The sequence below is a fragment of the Pelodiscus sinensis genome, chromosome 2 (assembly GCF_049634645.1).
Source record: "Pelodiscus sinensis isolate JC-2024 chromosome 2, ASM4963464v1, whole genome shotgun sequence".
In the NCBI taxonomy this organism is placed as follows: Eukaryota; Metazoa; Chordata; order Testudines; family Trionychidae; genus Pelodiscus; species Pelodiscus sinensis.
Genome location: NC_134712.1, coordinates 201,482,325 through 201,497,670, shown reverse-complemented (window position 1 = coordinate 201,497,670; position 15,346 = coordinate 201,482,325). Strand labels below are relative to the sequence as shown.

At 40.1% G+C, this 15,346-nt stretch overlaps 1 long non-coding RNA gene across 2 annotated transcripts; it reads right to left on the bottom strand.

Annotated features, from left to right (window-relative positions):
• Positions 1–1,422: 1,422 nt before the first annotated feature.
• On the bottom strand, positions 1,423–10,766 carry LOC142826832 (uncharacterized). 2 transcript variants are annotated; one of them, XR_012901091.1, is made up of 4 exons: positions 10,639–10,766; positions 9,183–9,276; positions 2,099–2,199; positions 1,423–1,991 (listed from the first exon to the last, which is right to left on the bottom strand). It is a non-coding gene; the product is annotated as an uncharacterized LOC142826832 (long non-coding RNA). The 2 variants fall into 2 exon arrangements; XR_012901092.1 differs by lacking the exon at positions 9,183–9,276 and having other exon boundaries at positions 10,639–10,761.
• Between the last annotated feature and the right edge of the window lie 4,580 nt (positions 10,767–15,346).

Genomic DNA, 15,346 nt, shown 5'->3' with positions numbered 1-15,346 from the left:
CCTGTATATCTCTCAGTGAGATGAATGAGAGATGTTCTGAAAGAGGATTTTTTTTCCAAAATTTGGCCCCGTGTAGACAGGCCAAATTTCGGAAAAGCCTCTTCCGAAAAAAAAAAGCGGAAAAAGATTGTGATTCACAATTCGGGTATCTTTTTCCAATAAAACTCTGCAGTCTAGACATAGCCTCTAGAATTACAGCTTTTAGGAACTGCCAGTCCTTTTCTTCCTAACTCATCTTTCCATGGGGCCTTGCCTACTATTTCTCTAACTTGGTTCAGAAATGTCTAAGATGGAATGTGGCAACAATTTAAGAGCAAACAATAATATTGTATAACAGATTGTGACAGGAAGAGAAAACTAACAAATCCTTTTGAAACCAAAAGGAGATTTTAGGCAAGCAAAATGTACTTAGTGGAGCTAGATGACTACTGTTAATATCTGCTTGACTTTTAAGTGTTTTACCTTTAGTGATACGCCCCTTATTTGTAATTACTTTCTGCACAAATTTGTGCAATTGGAATTTACTTTCCCTAGATGCTTGTGCCAGTAGAACCTGAGAAACTAAGCATTAATATTCTCATAAGTCAAACTGTACATTTCCCCCCAAAGTGCTTACCCGTTCATCCTACTTGAGATCAGATGCAATACCATGTGACCAGTCTGACCAATCACAATGAAATAAAGCAGCCTAAGGAGCAAACAACAAATACTTGCAAAGAATGGTTCATGATCAATTGACAGAGTTTAAAATATTTGAAATTATTCTGTTTTAATAAATACCCATATGTATGTGGATATCATGATCTGCTTGTGGATACTCTGCCAACAGAAAAAGAAGGATATTTATCAACTAAATTAGTCTGATAAATTATCAATTGAAAATCATATGCACAACACTTATTTATCTAAATTTGAATCAGGGCCGGACAGATTAATAGCCATTGTCTTGCAAAAAACTACTTTGAATTTTGTTGGTCAGACCCTCAGCTGATGTATATCAGCATAACTCTATAACTTTAGTAGCGCGCTACCAATTTCCACCAGCTGATGATCTGTCTTGGTTATTTATAGAACATTAATGGGATTTAGGATTACATCTTATCTAATATGAAATGTAGCACAGTGCCTTGTATCACCATGCTGTGAGACTGGTTCAAAATTCAATCAGGATTGAATGAATCAATGTGACTTCTTGCCATACCTTGAGTTTTCCTTATAGAACTTCTCACACCCAATGTTAACCAGATGCAAAACTACTTTTATAAAATCTGACAATCAGATCAGAAGACTGAAAGCATGATGCCAACCAAGATAGTGGAATCATATGTGGAATGGGTTAGTGACTTAGAAAAATAGCTAGTTAACCTGTCTGGAAAGGACAACTCTTCTACAATTATTATTTGATGTCAAAAATATGATAAAGTTTATTGTAAACTCTTTCATGAAAATGTATGTAAAATAAGTTTCAGATGAAGTCTGATGAAGGTTTCAGTGGATTAGCAGACAGGGAAAGCCCGCATACTATGGCAAATACAGCAAAGAATTAAAATGAAAAACTATACAGTCTAAACTCCTTTTACAAACAGTTTCTATAAATATTATTCATATCACAATAAAGAATCTGGAACATCTTAAACTCTCAATAAATGTTTAGTCAACTTCTTTAACATAGAAAGATAGTTAAAACTAGGCCTTGTTCTATGTTAAGCTTTTGATATTCTTATATCCTAGTTTTGAAGCCAAGATAGAAGGAAGTCCTTTGAAGACTGCCACAGGGCTGGTCTCACTGCTGGAACACTTACATTTTATTACTTTTACCAGGAAAATTGGGCAAGACTGCTGGTCTAATTCACACAAGACAGTTCCACTGTTCATTATTTTATGAAGTGGAATAGAAGTGATATCTTCAGATGAGAAGAGGGCCACTACAGATTCCAATAAACACCTCCTCCTTTCAAGTGTAAAGTTCAAAGCTCTGCAGGTCTGGAAAGCTTGATAGAGAATGGAGAGTTAGCCAGATTCAGTTAAAACACATCTTAACCTGCGGCTTGTCAAACATGAAAATATTCAAGTATCCTGCATAAAATTGATAACTTACCCTGCAAAAGAAAACTGAAGTCTGCAGAGAAGGATTTTACTATATACTGAGTCTGGAATGTGGCAGAAAAATAAAGGAGTTTTGTCCCCTTTGTAGAATACCTGCAAGAGACAGCATCCAACAAAGGAGGAAATTCAATCACAAACTAAAATTTTTACCTACAGGAATCCTCAGGGTAAACTCAGTCTTAGAATGGTTTGAATGAACTATTTTGTAGCGAAAATCTTTTTTATTTTGATTTTCTTTTTGTATTTCAAGCAATATCAAATCTAATGTCTGACTACACATTAATTTCTAATGATAGGCGCCAATCCTTTGGCTACAATTACTGAAGTAAATGGAACTCTGACCTTTGAAGTTACAGCAACATGCTATAAATCAAGATGTAACATTGTTTTGTATATATCTTCTATCTTAGCTATAACAGAGGAACCTCCAGCAAATGATCAGAAATATACGTGTTTGGAACATCTTTGATAACTTTCTAGATCTGAAAGCCTCTTAGGCAGATTCTGATCTGATGTGCTGAGTTAAAATACATTAAAATTCAATAACACTGATATAGTTCATAGAACAGTCTGTATACACAGCAACACACACTCCTGCCTACAGTCTGAAGGCATAGAAGATGGGAAGGATCCAGAGGAAACCTGGGTAACAGCAGCACAGATAGAAGGACAATCTTCTGATTCCTAATAACGAGACAATGAGATGTCTAGACATTTAGCACAAAGAGAATAGCTACTGCCACAGGTGCCAGAAAAACTGCAAAAGTAGGCTGAGCCAAGTCCCTCCAATAGCCTGACCTCCCAGAACCCAGCCCCTGCCTCCCAGTCTCACCATCCCAGAGCCTATGCTCCTCCCACCAGCTTCATGCTCCTGGAATCCCTAAACTTTCCAGAGACCCTGCCCATTCAGGATCCCATACTGGAGCCCCAGTTCCCCCACCCCGTCCTACCAATGCCCCTGAAATTATGTCTCATAACCACGGATAACTGATTTGAGTTGCTGGGTCGGATCTATCTTTATAAAGTACCACACCATCATTGATGGTGAGGGCGAAGCACTAGTCTTCATAATATTAAAACTACATTGGCATCACATCTCCCTAACATTGCTTTAAAACTTATTTTAAAAAATCCTTGAAGGACGAGAACAGACACAGCTTCCAAATAGTCTCCATTTGCTTTCATGTCACTTTTATCTCATACATACATCCTGTAAGACTAAACAGTGACTTCCTGGGGGTATGTTTACACTACATTCCTCTTTCGAGAGAGGAATGCAAATGCAGCTGAACAAAATTGCAAATGAAGCGCGGATTTGAACTTCCCGTGCTTCATTTGCATAATGGTGTCCGGCTGCTTTTTCGAAATAGAGTATTTTGAAAAAAGAAATGCTGTGTAGACACGGTTATTTCAAAAGATAACCCTTCTTTCTAAATAACCCTCAAACCTCATTTTATAAGGAATAAGGGTAATTTTGAAAGAAAGGTTTTCTTTCAAAATAACTGCATCTACGCAGCATTTCTTTTTTCGAAATAGGCTATTTCGAAAAAGTGGACGGATGCCATTATGCAAATGAAGTGCGGGAAATTCAAATCCATGCTTCATTTGCAATTTTGCTCAGCTGCATTTGCGTTCCTCTCTCGAAAAAGGAATTCGGTGTAGACATACCCCTTAAGTGTGTAAAAGAAATTACATGCCTTCTAAAATGCCTCACTCAATATAAAGCAGCATAGTTTCATTGACATCAATGGAGTGGTTCCAAATTACGCCAGCTGAGAATTTAGCCCCAAGCGTGCAATGAATCTTTACATATAAATGGTCATAGATCAACTTACATCTGGGGATGTTGATGCCTTTTAAAAAAATGGGGCTTAACTCAACTTAGTTCTGAATTGTGTTCTGCTCTTCACACTGATTGGTGCAAAGCCATTTACACACTTTCATAAGTAACCAGGTACTTTTAAGTAAGTGCCAAAGTTGCTGGCCTTACTACCATGAAAAGTAAATGGATTAAGGAGAAGTGATAAGAAATCCTGTGGAAACATTTGATTTTAATAGAGCCAGGCATGAAAAAGTAGATGGACAGCACCAGAGGTGAGAACAGACAGAAAGCTTACAAGAAATAAGTGAATTTTGAGAGCGGGTCTGAAGGAGAAGAGGTTTGACAGGTACAGCGGAAATAGAGAATTGTGACCCATGCTACTGTTCAGAAACAGACTTTACACATTTAAACAGAGTGTGGGGCAGTAAAAAGTAAATAATAACAACAAGATCCTCCTGTCCATTATAAGATCTAGAGCAGTGAGTATATTCATTGCTGATGACCCAGCTTAAACTGCTCGGTCTTTGCTTTTATCTTGGCTTTTATAGTCCAGTTAACTTTTGACTTCAGTGAGGCCAGGATTTCATCCCAGAATTCCTAGCTACAGTGCAGCCAGGGGAACATATCTTTCTGCCTAATCCAGTAACAAACTTTTGAATATGAAGTAAGTTGACCGGAAGTTGAAAAGAAAAAAAAGGAGAAAACAAACTTTTGATTTTTATGTTGAACTCAGAGGGCCAAATCTTGGCATCTTTACTCTGGTTAAAGTCAATTGAGGAAAACCTAAGGCTTGGCTTCAGGCTCTGGACTTCCGTATCCACAATTCCTGTTACAATGTTTTCAGGGTATAACAGCTAATAAGTACTGTATGTTTATGTCAGAACTCTGAAACTAAAACTGTTACAAACAAACAGAAAGAGTGTTTTATTCTACAGAATGCTCTAGACTTACTCTCAAAAAACATTATTCTTCGGCTTATAGGACAGTTTCCCATCTGTTCATGCTTTTAAAGAAAAAAGGTGATTGACTATTTCTCCTTATGAGAACCAGGATTTCAAATTCAGAACTATCAAACAATTCTGGTTTTTGTTCTGCCACAGCCTGGTGTTCTGGTTAGTCTATTTCATTCCTTTGCCACTTTGGCTAGGTCTACATTTGAAATAGGAGGTGTCATTTCCAGTTCATGTTAGACATGATCAAGCTAGCATTCTAAAAATAGGAATGTAGCTCAGGCAGCAGCTTGGGACTGCTGCCCAAATATATGCCTGGATCTGATGGGTAAGTACACAGGTGGCTATAGTGAGCCACTACACCGGCTCTGCTGTATTAGCCCACGCAGAGCTAGCACAGATATGCCTACAGAAACTTGGAATCAGACTTTCCAGCTCAAATGTAGACAGAGCCTGTTTCACCTGTTCCTATTCTACTGTGACCTGATGTAAATCTACTGATTTTACTATGTTTGCATGTCCCTAATCTCCTAATCCTGTGTTTATTTTGAAGCACACTCATAAGTGCTGTCCTGAAGACAGAAATTGGATAATCTCTCAATAGCCTATTGATTTGTGAATTATTCTTCTATGAGCTGTTTCTATCTTGGGAGAACATCTACTGCACTCTATAATTCCATCTCTTCCACTGCTTTCATTTTTGCATTATTCAATATGTTGGAGTTTCCCTATTCTAGGTCTCCCTCCCCGTTTGCATGTTATCTTGCTTTTCTTTTCCCATATAATATGTTTTTATCTTAATGTTTTACTCCTACAGATATTTATTATATATCTGAATTCTTCCCACACAATCAGATATCAGTTAGGGTAGAGGCAAACTCCACCTTCTCTGTATAGGCTAAGCTGCTCTTTGCATGTCTATATTAATAAATCACATATGTTTTCCCTCTCTAAGTAGCATCTGATGGAGGGATTCTTTTGGTTGGCTCTTTTCACATGTTCCTTAGCAGACACTGGTTTCATTCTTAACGGGTGTATCTAGACTGGTAAGATTTTGCTCAAAAGCAGACGCTTTTGCATAAAAACTTGCCAGCTGTCTACACTGGCTGCTTGAATTTGTGCAAGAGCACTGACTTTGTAATGTAGAAAATCAGTGCTTCTTGCGCAAATACTTTCATGCTGCCGCTCAGGAAAAAGCCCTCTTGCGCAAGAATACTTGCGCAAGAGGGCCAATGTAGATAGGGAAGAACGGTTTTGCGCAAAAAAGCCCCAATGGCTAAAATGGTGATCGGGGCTTTCTTGTGCAAAATTGTGTCTAGACTGGCCACGGATACTTTTGTGCAAAAACACTGTTTGCGCAAAAGCATCCATGCCAATCTAGATGTGCTTTTGCGGAAATACTTTTAATGGAAAAACTTTTCCGTTAAAAGTATTTCCGCAAAATCATGCCAGTCTAGATGCAGCCCACATGTGTCTCAGATAACTCTATCTTCTTTTCTGAATAACTTTAGAGATAAAGGATTGTTGAAATCACTGTATATGAGAGGCATGTTTACTTTGGGATAGATTGTATTAGCCTTACGCACAATTAAGATTTATTAGATTTCCAGAACTTCTGAAAGACAACTGTAGGTAAGTTTATTTGTGCATAAAGTTAATGTGGCAAATGGAAGCCAGTTATTGTGAAGATTCTGACATCTTTATGCATATTCAGCAGTATTTTAATTTTCAAACAGTACTGTTGAAATGAATGAGACTACCCACATGCTACTCTTTGGGGACATCCAGAGTACATGGCTCTGTCGTCGGGGCCATGTTAACTAGTTTACCCTGCATAGTCAATGAAGCGAGGATTTAAATAATCCCTGCTTCATTAAAATAAACATGGCCGTTGTGCTATGCTGACGATCAGCTGATCCGGCACAACGCGGCAGTCTAGATGCGGTGCGGTCGACAAAGACTTCCCTTGTCGACTGCATCGCGTCTAGATTGCCACGCTGAGTCGGATCAGCTGATCATTGACACAGTACGGCAGCCATTTTTATTTTAATGAAGCGGGAATTATTTAAATCCCCGCTTCATTGACTATGCCGGGTAAACTAGTCTAGATGTACCCAAAGAGTAGCATGTGGGTAGTCTCATTCATTTCAACAGTATTGTTTGAAAATTAAAATACTGCTGAATATGCACAAAGGTATCAGAATCTTCACAATAATTGGCTTCCATTTGCCACATTAACTTTATACACAAATAAACTTACCTACAGTTGTCTTTCAGAAGTTCTGGAAATCTAATAATGTCTATAATTTTATCTATTTGCTTTTAGCTGACCACTAATTTGCACTCATGTTTTATGCACTATTTGGTACTGGTACTTTTCAAAAACAAAATTCATTTGTATTAAAGTTGTCTGATCATCATTTTGGCCTATGAATAGTATTATATAGAGCACTATATAAGGGCTTATTATTTTAGTGTGATCTGTTCCAAGATACAGAGATATCCATCACCCCTCCAAGGTCTTCTGGAGTCTTAGCAATCTGTACAGTTCTTGGCTTGACCCATGGGAATTCTCAGCAACTCAGTGCACAGGAAATTTGAGAGGCAGGGAGAAGTGGGCTAGGAGGTTATATACAAGATGACTAGTGTCCTTCAACTCTGGGAAGTGGAGGGGGTTGCCAGCTAAAGGGGAGGCCACTTGGCCTGCCCACATGATTCCTCTCTGACCTTCCCCCAGCCCATGGCCCCTGTATTTTCCCACCCCCTTCTCACCACATGCTGCTGAAGGTCTCTGTCCTTTTGCTGCACCAGTTCCCCCTGGCATGTTTGGTGGCCTTGGAGCCACTCCTAGATGCTGCCTGGTGCAGCAAAGCAGCTGCCTGGGAGAGTGCCTGGTTGCAGCAGCAATGGGCTGCCTCCTGTACGTTCTGGGACAGAGGCTGAGTGAATCAAACTCCCTTCCACCTCTTCACCCGCCCCCTTCCTTTTCTGGCATGCTCAGTGTGCAGCAGTAGCTGGCTACAAGAGATACTGGTTGGCAAGGAGGCAGCCACAGCTCAACCCCTGCCCAAACGCAATTTCTCATGACAAAAGTGGACTCTGAGCATGCTGGAGGGATGGGGGGGGGAGGGGCATGTCTCTGCCTCACCGTTCCCAGAAGCCAAGCCTTGGGAGGAGCAGCTTGCTGAGTTGCAGCCCGGCGCTCTCCCAGTCAGCCACTGTGCTGCACTGGGCAGCATTCCAGGCAGCAAGATTGGAAGAGGCTCTAGCCCCTCTTATTTCTCTGGCCCCACCTATTCCTTTCCCTGCCTTTGCTGGCTGCTGGAGGGGCACTTGACTCATGAATCGCCTTAAACAGAGAAGCATGGGTATTTGGGGAGGACGCCCTACCTGGGAGAACCCCAGTGTATATCCCAGATGCTTAGGCTGCAGCTTAATAAATGCTCTCACAACGTATGCATATTCCAGCTTACTCAGGTAAAATGGCTCCTGTCCTGGTCCCTTGCACATCTCTTCCATCTGAGCTACATCCCCCTCCCTCATGCATTGTGCATAAATCCCAAACCAAAACACATGGGACTTTTTGGCATCAGACAGTGTCAGTTTGGGTCCCTGGCCTGTTGCCTTCTTCAGTTCATGCAGGAAGGATCAGTTTTAGGATTCACTTTGTGCTGTTCTCCCCACTTGGAGCATTGTATCACAATTAGCACCATGGAGGATAATCCTGCCGCCTCCTTCTGAGTTGTAGGAGCTTTCAGGCAGTGGAGCCTCGGAGGGTTCTGCTAGGAAAGGAAAATCTGCTCTGCATGCAGAAGGATCTAGCTCTGCAAGGTGCCTCCTGCCTGCTTTCATTAAAGAGAGTAAGGACAATGCAGGGATGGGCTGGCATGGAAGATGTTAGGCTATTGCTCAGAATACACAATTTTCCATATCATGGCAGAGGGAGTGAGATAGAGCCAAGGGCTATTCCTATCACTAGGACTAGCAGCCATAGCTCTGCATTTTTACTGCTACTCTATAACTTGGATGGGGGAACGCTTCCCTCTTCCGAGGCTCTTGGCAAAATTCCCCAGGGCCCAGTTAAGTTGTTCAGACTGGGACTTTCCCCTTGACAAATACCCTTCAGAAAACAGAGTCCAACCATCCCACCTTGTCCTTTGCCAGCAAAAGTCCCAGTGATTAGTAATGGAGAGGCACACAGTTCAGCACCAATTAGGACCAGGCTTTGGAAAAGTTCACTCTGCTGTCCAAAGTGGGAAATGGATACCAGGGATTCAGCCTTGCTTTGTCTTTCCAAATCTCACCCAGTATGTTTGCATTCCGCAGCTGCATTGTGCCATGCCCTTGTGCTACCAGTACAGTCAGTCAGAGTCCGGTCCAAAATGCATAAAATGGAGGCTAGAAGGAAGAGTCCAGACAAAGGAGATTCACACACAGGAAGAATACAAGAGTTATAAGGATCCTTGCAGGCATAAATAATCCAATATTTTTTATAGGCAAAAATCTTCATTACTGCAATTTTTAAATACTGCACTAAATTCCTGCCTGACATATAACTCCACTGTTTCCAGTAGATTTTACACCAGCAATTTATGAGACTCATTCAGTTAAAATGTAGAAAGGAGGCTGCTGGACTCAAATTCCATGTTTGACAAAATTAATAGTGTTTATAAGTTCAAGAATGTAGCTGTTAGGACAAAGACTATTCAAGATAAGTGATCATATTTCACAGTATCGTTAGCGGGTGAAGAGGCACTTGACATAAGCCATTCTCCTTTTCATAATATAACTTATTTAACCATCTATCATGCATTGCTCAGAGTGGCTTAATTTTTTCATTCAATTCCTGCCTCTCATAGCTATATTTTCTACACTTTTTGTATATTTTTCAGTCTCTTCTCCTCTATATTTGTGTTTTGTTTTTATTGGGGAAATGAATACTTTGAACACCTACAAAACTGAAATTCAGAGAATGCATATGACTAAGTGGTGTACATTTAGAGTAACTATTATGATGTCGCAAGAAAGGGAGGCTATATGTTGTAATGAAGGGTATGTCTAGATTACATCCCTCTTTTGCCACAGAGATGTAAATTAGACATACTAACATTGCAAATGAAGCGGGGATTTAAATCTCCCGTGCTTTATTTGAATAAAAATGGCCACCACATTTTGTCAAGGCAGAAGTTTGTCAGCAAAAAGCGGCTGTGAAGACGGGGATCGGGCGACAAAGAAAGCCTTTGTCAGCCGATCCCTTATGCCTCGTAAAACGAGGTTTACAGGATCAGCTGACAAAGGCTTTCTTTGTCACCCAATCCCTGTCTTGATAGGCGCTTTTTGCTGACAAACTGCTGATTCGGCAATACGTGGCGGACATTTTTATTCAAGTGATGCACGGGAGATTTAAATCCCTGCTTCATTTGCAATGTCGGTTTGTCTAATTACATCCCTCTGGCGAGAGAGGGATGTGGTCTAGCCATACTCTAACAGTACTGCACTGAAGAACTGAAAACTGTTACTCCAAAAATATTCTCACCGGAGACCACCCAGGATTACACTAGTATGGGTTTATTGTTTGAGGAATTAGCACTCCACTATTTGCACTGCAAGGTTAAACCAAAGAAGATAGAGCTGCCTCTAAAGATATAAACTAAAGAAGATACAGAGCTATCTCTTGCACATACACACACACACAAACAAACAAGCACACACACACCTTCATTCATTCACACACATTCATTCCTGCCCTCAGGCACTCACACCGGCATATGGGTTGCAGAAGGAGCCAAGGAATGTGGATCCTGGAGGGTCTGTCTGCTCATCATGGCTGGGGAAGCTGGTCAGGAGGAGAGACACTGCCTGTAGAGAGGAGTTTCCCAGGAGTAGGGGAAGAAAAAGAGGAGTCTCACATGTGCTCCCTCTCCTTATATAGTGTTTGAATAGCTTCTCTGACTCATTCACCTCCTCATCAGGGAGCATGCCCAACCTCCCTTTATCCAGCAAAAGCAGCAATCTGTGATGACTCATCCCCATGTGCTCCAGTCTTAGCACTGCAACTTCAAACAAAAAACACAAAACACAAAACAAACACAAAACACAAACACACACACATGGGAGAATGCAGTTTAGAGCAAGTTACAAATTGGCTGAGAGTTACAAAGGTTATAAAGTTGCAGATTACAGTAAATTTGAGTGTTACAAAGTTTGACAAAGATCACAATGAGTTGCAGTTTAAAACCTTAGACCTTACAGTTTAGTGTAGTTTCAGAAAATGCACATGTAAAATCAAGTAAGCTCAGGCGGAGGCTTTTTTATGCAACATAAACTAGAGTGTTAAACACACACACGTATAGGATAACATACTGAGAAGGCTTAGTAAAACTGATAAATCTCTACACAAATCAAGAGAGGGGTTTTTTTGGGGGGGGGGGGGCTAAATTTTTGCAAAGGAATAGAGTGAAAAGCATGTTCCCCATGCTAGATTTCATAAGCTTGGTGGTAGGTCCTGTAACTAATTCTGTTTTCCCAGTACTGTAGCATGGATCCAATAAAATCATAGCTGAAATATTCTATTCAGTTCTGGCCTCCTCAGAGCAAACAAAATTGTTGTAAAATCATAGTGGAAATACAGATTCTAATTCAGGAAAGCATCCTATTCAGGAAGGGCGCTTAAGCACATGTACTGAAGTCAATGTAACGCAAGCATGTGTTTATTTTCTTTTTGCAAATCAGGGCCTCTGAGGCTAAAAAATAAGGGCTTGGGGGGCAGGGAATGGCTTTGAAGCAAACAGAACAAAATAGGTACCCAGTATCTTGGATAAATCAAGACTAAGGAATACAGAAATCATATACAAATTTTTAGACCATAAAAGAGGCAGAAGAGATTCCTACAATAGTACAAAAGGGTACTAGAGGATGTTAAGGAAGGGAACAGTTAGAGTCAGTATGAGAAAACTGCCTCATCCTTTAAAGCGTTAAACCCGTGTAATGATCTGCATAGTGATTCTATACTACAGGGCTAGATGTTAATTTGGCAACAACCAAGATATACAGAGTTTCCCTGAATGGCAAAGGTATAAGTCCAGATGGCTGCTATTCCCTTAGGGTACGTCTACATTGCCATGCTATTTCGGGATACTTCTGGTATCCCAAAATAGCTATTTTGTGTCTTGACAACATGCCCATTATTTTTAAATATATTTCAAAATAACAGGCACACTATTCCATCATCCCTGTAAACCTTGTTCCATGAGGATTAAGGGACATCTCAGAATAGTGGTTTATTTTTAAATTTAGCGCTGTGTAGACAGCGCTAAATTACAAAATAAGCTATTTCAAAATACACTTGAAAAAAGCGACACAATTTGTGTAGCTCAAATTGTGTCGCTTATTTCGAGCTAAGGGGGCAATGTGGACGCACCCGCATGCCTTACCAAAGAGTGGTGAATGCCAACGTTTTTCCTGATAGAGGCCTCATATGAGATTAGTACAAGTCACAGATTTTCTTGGGAAAACAAGACAGCACAGAGCTGATGAAAATGAAAGGTTTGCATTGCAAGCAGTTCTTAGCAGGCATAAATATAGCTTTTGCATGAACTAGTATAGTTCCAAAGCCTTAGACCGGGAGTAGAAATGAAGCAGTCTGAATCAGATGACTAACAAGTATTGCAAACGAACCTTCCGGATGGTGGATTTGACTTGTGCTTTTGTTATTTATCAGTGGCTAATACTGAAGGACAAAAATACAAGAGTGAAACAAGCCTCCCTTAACAAGGAGTTCCTTTTAGTGGGTTATTAATTATAGAAGCTAACTCTGAATCTTCTGACCCTCTGCTGAGTTGCTCACAGTGAGAAGTACAAAGTGAGGGCCTGCTGTGTGGGTAAACTGATGACTCACTTTTAATATCAGGTTGAGCCAGGATTGCAAATGCTGCCAAGTTAACTCTACAGGGATCCCCACTTCAGCTCACTCACATTTCCTAATAACAGCTCTGCAGTTCAGCAAACTGTGCTTAAGCTAGTCACTTTGATTTGTAAACAGAGGTGGTTTATGAAATAATGTTCCACTGTCATTAGCTGGATAATATTCTAAGGCAAGGAGGTATAAGGAATACCCAGAGGATAGTATCTCAATTTGAGCACTAGAGAATTCATAGGAGATTATTTAAAATTAAGTTTTAAAATTCTATCCAGCCCGCTAAATCATCCCAGGACAGATATTTCTGAATTAATTCACATAATATGAACCAGAGAGAGTGTAGATACATTTATATTTTCAAAAGATATTTAGTTTATAGATCATAGCACAAAAATGTTTCATACAACATTTGACATTAGGACTTAAGCCATCATGCTAGCTGGATATTTTTAGGGTTCTTTAGACTTTTATTTGAAATCCCCTGGTCTCAACTTGATGAATTTAGAATGTGCAGACTCCCTTCTGATGAATTTGCATCTGATTCCACCCCTGCACAAAACCACAACTAATGCACTAATGCCATCTGGCTCAAAAGATACATCTTTATTGTCCTGGCCACATGACTGAAAACATATCATGATGTAAGCTCCGCAGTAGGCTTCCTGCTTGGGAGGACAAAATTCTTCCTGTTCAGACATACAAGAGGTTTTCATAAGAATCATCTGGTGGGCTGTAAGAGGCCCCTGCCACTTTGATTGCAAATCTAGTCGCACACTTTGAAATGTTAAACAAACCTTTACCAAAGATGCTTAGTGCCATGCCCTAGCCCCCTTTCCACTTTTTTTTGCTGACATTTATGGCACTTTGAGTGCTTTCTGGAGCAGTCTGTATTCTTGTGCCTGATGCTGTGTAGACGGGAAAATGTGGAGTGGCTGTAAATGGTGTGGTATGAAGTGAGCATCTTTTCTCTTAGCAAGGAAACTTGGCATCCATTGGACAATCACATCCAGAGAGGCGAGGAGCTACATGTCAAGAATATTTTTTTAGAAGTCCCCATGCTTCATACCATCTCCCCTCCCGCCATCACATGGTCCTCCGTGGCCTCCCCAGACCTGGAGGATGCAAATGTATAAAGTAAGCAGGGCACTGTGCACCAGCTACATTCCTCCCTTTAAGCCAATGGACAGAGAATGGTTGGAAGCTTGGTGCTGCTTCTCTGGGTGCATTATGTCATGGCAGCTGAACGGACATAGGCAGGAGTAGGTGGATTTTCATTGGCTGCTGAGCAGGCCAAGTAGCAAATCGCTATCCCCTAGGAGTAAAACAGAGGGGCAGAACATGAATTGTGCTTCTGAGGCTGTGCACCTCTGCATTGCCTCTTTATAGGTCAGATTGTGTATGTAAATCCAGCTCACAAATTGCAGCACCCTCTGAGATATTGGATGTGCTGAAGATTACCTCCTATCACTTTGTGTCATACTAAACAATAACAAAATGCTACAATGTTACAGACTATAGTCAAAATGAACGACTTTTGTTACATCTTGCCAGTTCGGAGGGTATACATGGATTTGAAATGTCCTGAACTTTTCTATCTTCTATTTCTTTTGGGTCTCCCATTTTTGGGATGGTCCAATTACTAAATACTTACTTGCCACCAGCCAGCCAGTCTTATAATGGGGAGAGGGTGAGTATAAAGTATCTCAATAAATCTATATTCACATTCTTATGGAGAACAGAAATTCAAAGGTCAACCTGAAAAAACAGCTATTTAACAAGCTCTTCCAAGTTCAGAAATTTACACTTAACAGCTCTTCAAAATAAAGTGACTGATGTCATGAAACATCCAAACTATTAATCTTTGTAGCCAAAAACACCTTTCATACAAAATTCACTGATTAAATTCCTTCACCATTAGCAAAAAACCAAAAATCCATTAAACCCTCTAGTTAACACTCCCACACACATGGCTTTAAAAAAATTCAAAGCAAAGGTTATTTTTAACCAGTTTAAATACTTCCTTGTTGTTTTTCTTTTATAGGAACCACAGGTCTCATTTGGCAAACACACAGACAGAAATTATTTGATTTACAGGATCTGTAATTATACTTGCTTAGCTTTTCAAAATAATTGTTCCATTAATAGTTCTCTCTGTGCTCTCCCCTCCCCCAAGACAATACATTAAGGGGGATAGGAAATCTATTAATGGATTTTTTTTAAAAAAAACATACAAATGGACACAGAAGAAACCTCAGGCTTAAAAATTATTTTAGACTTTAAAATTCTTTATATCTTAAATACCACACAGTTAGCACGTACTGATGCTTAGATGCTAGTCCTATTGATTTGAGATGTGGCAAAATGTATTCATACAAAATCCCACACGGTTATATTCTGAGCTGGTATAAATTGGAATAGCTCAACTGAAATCAGAGCTACACTGATTTACACCAGTTGGCTATAAATGCATCTATACAAATACTTAGAGGTTTAAGTTAAAATTTATCAGTAGACAAACACTGACGTATGCTCTCCGGGACATACATACAT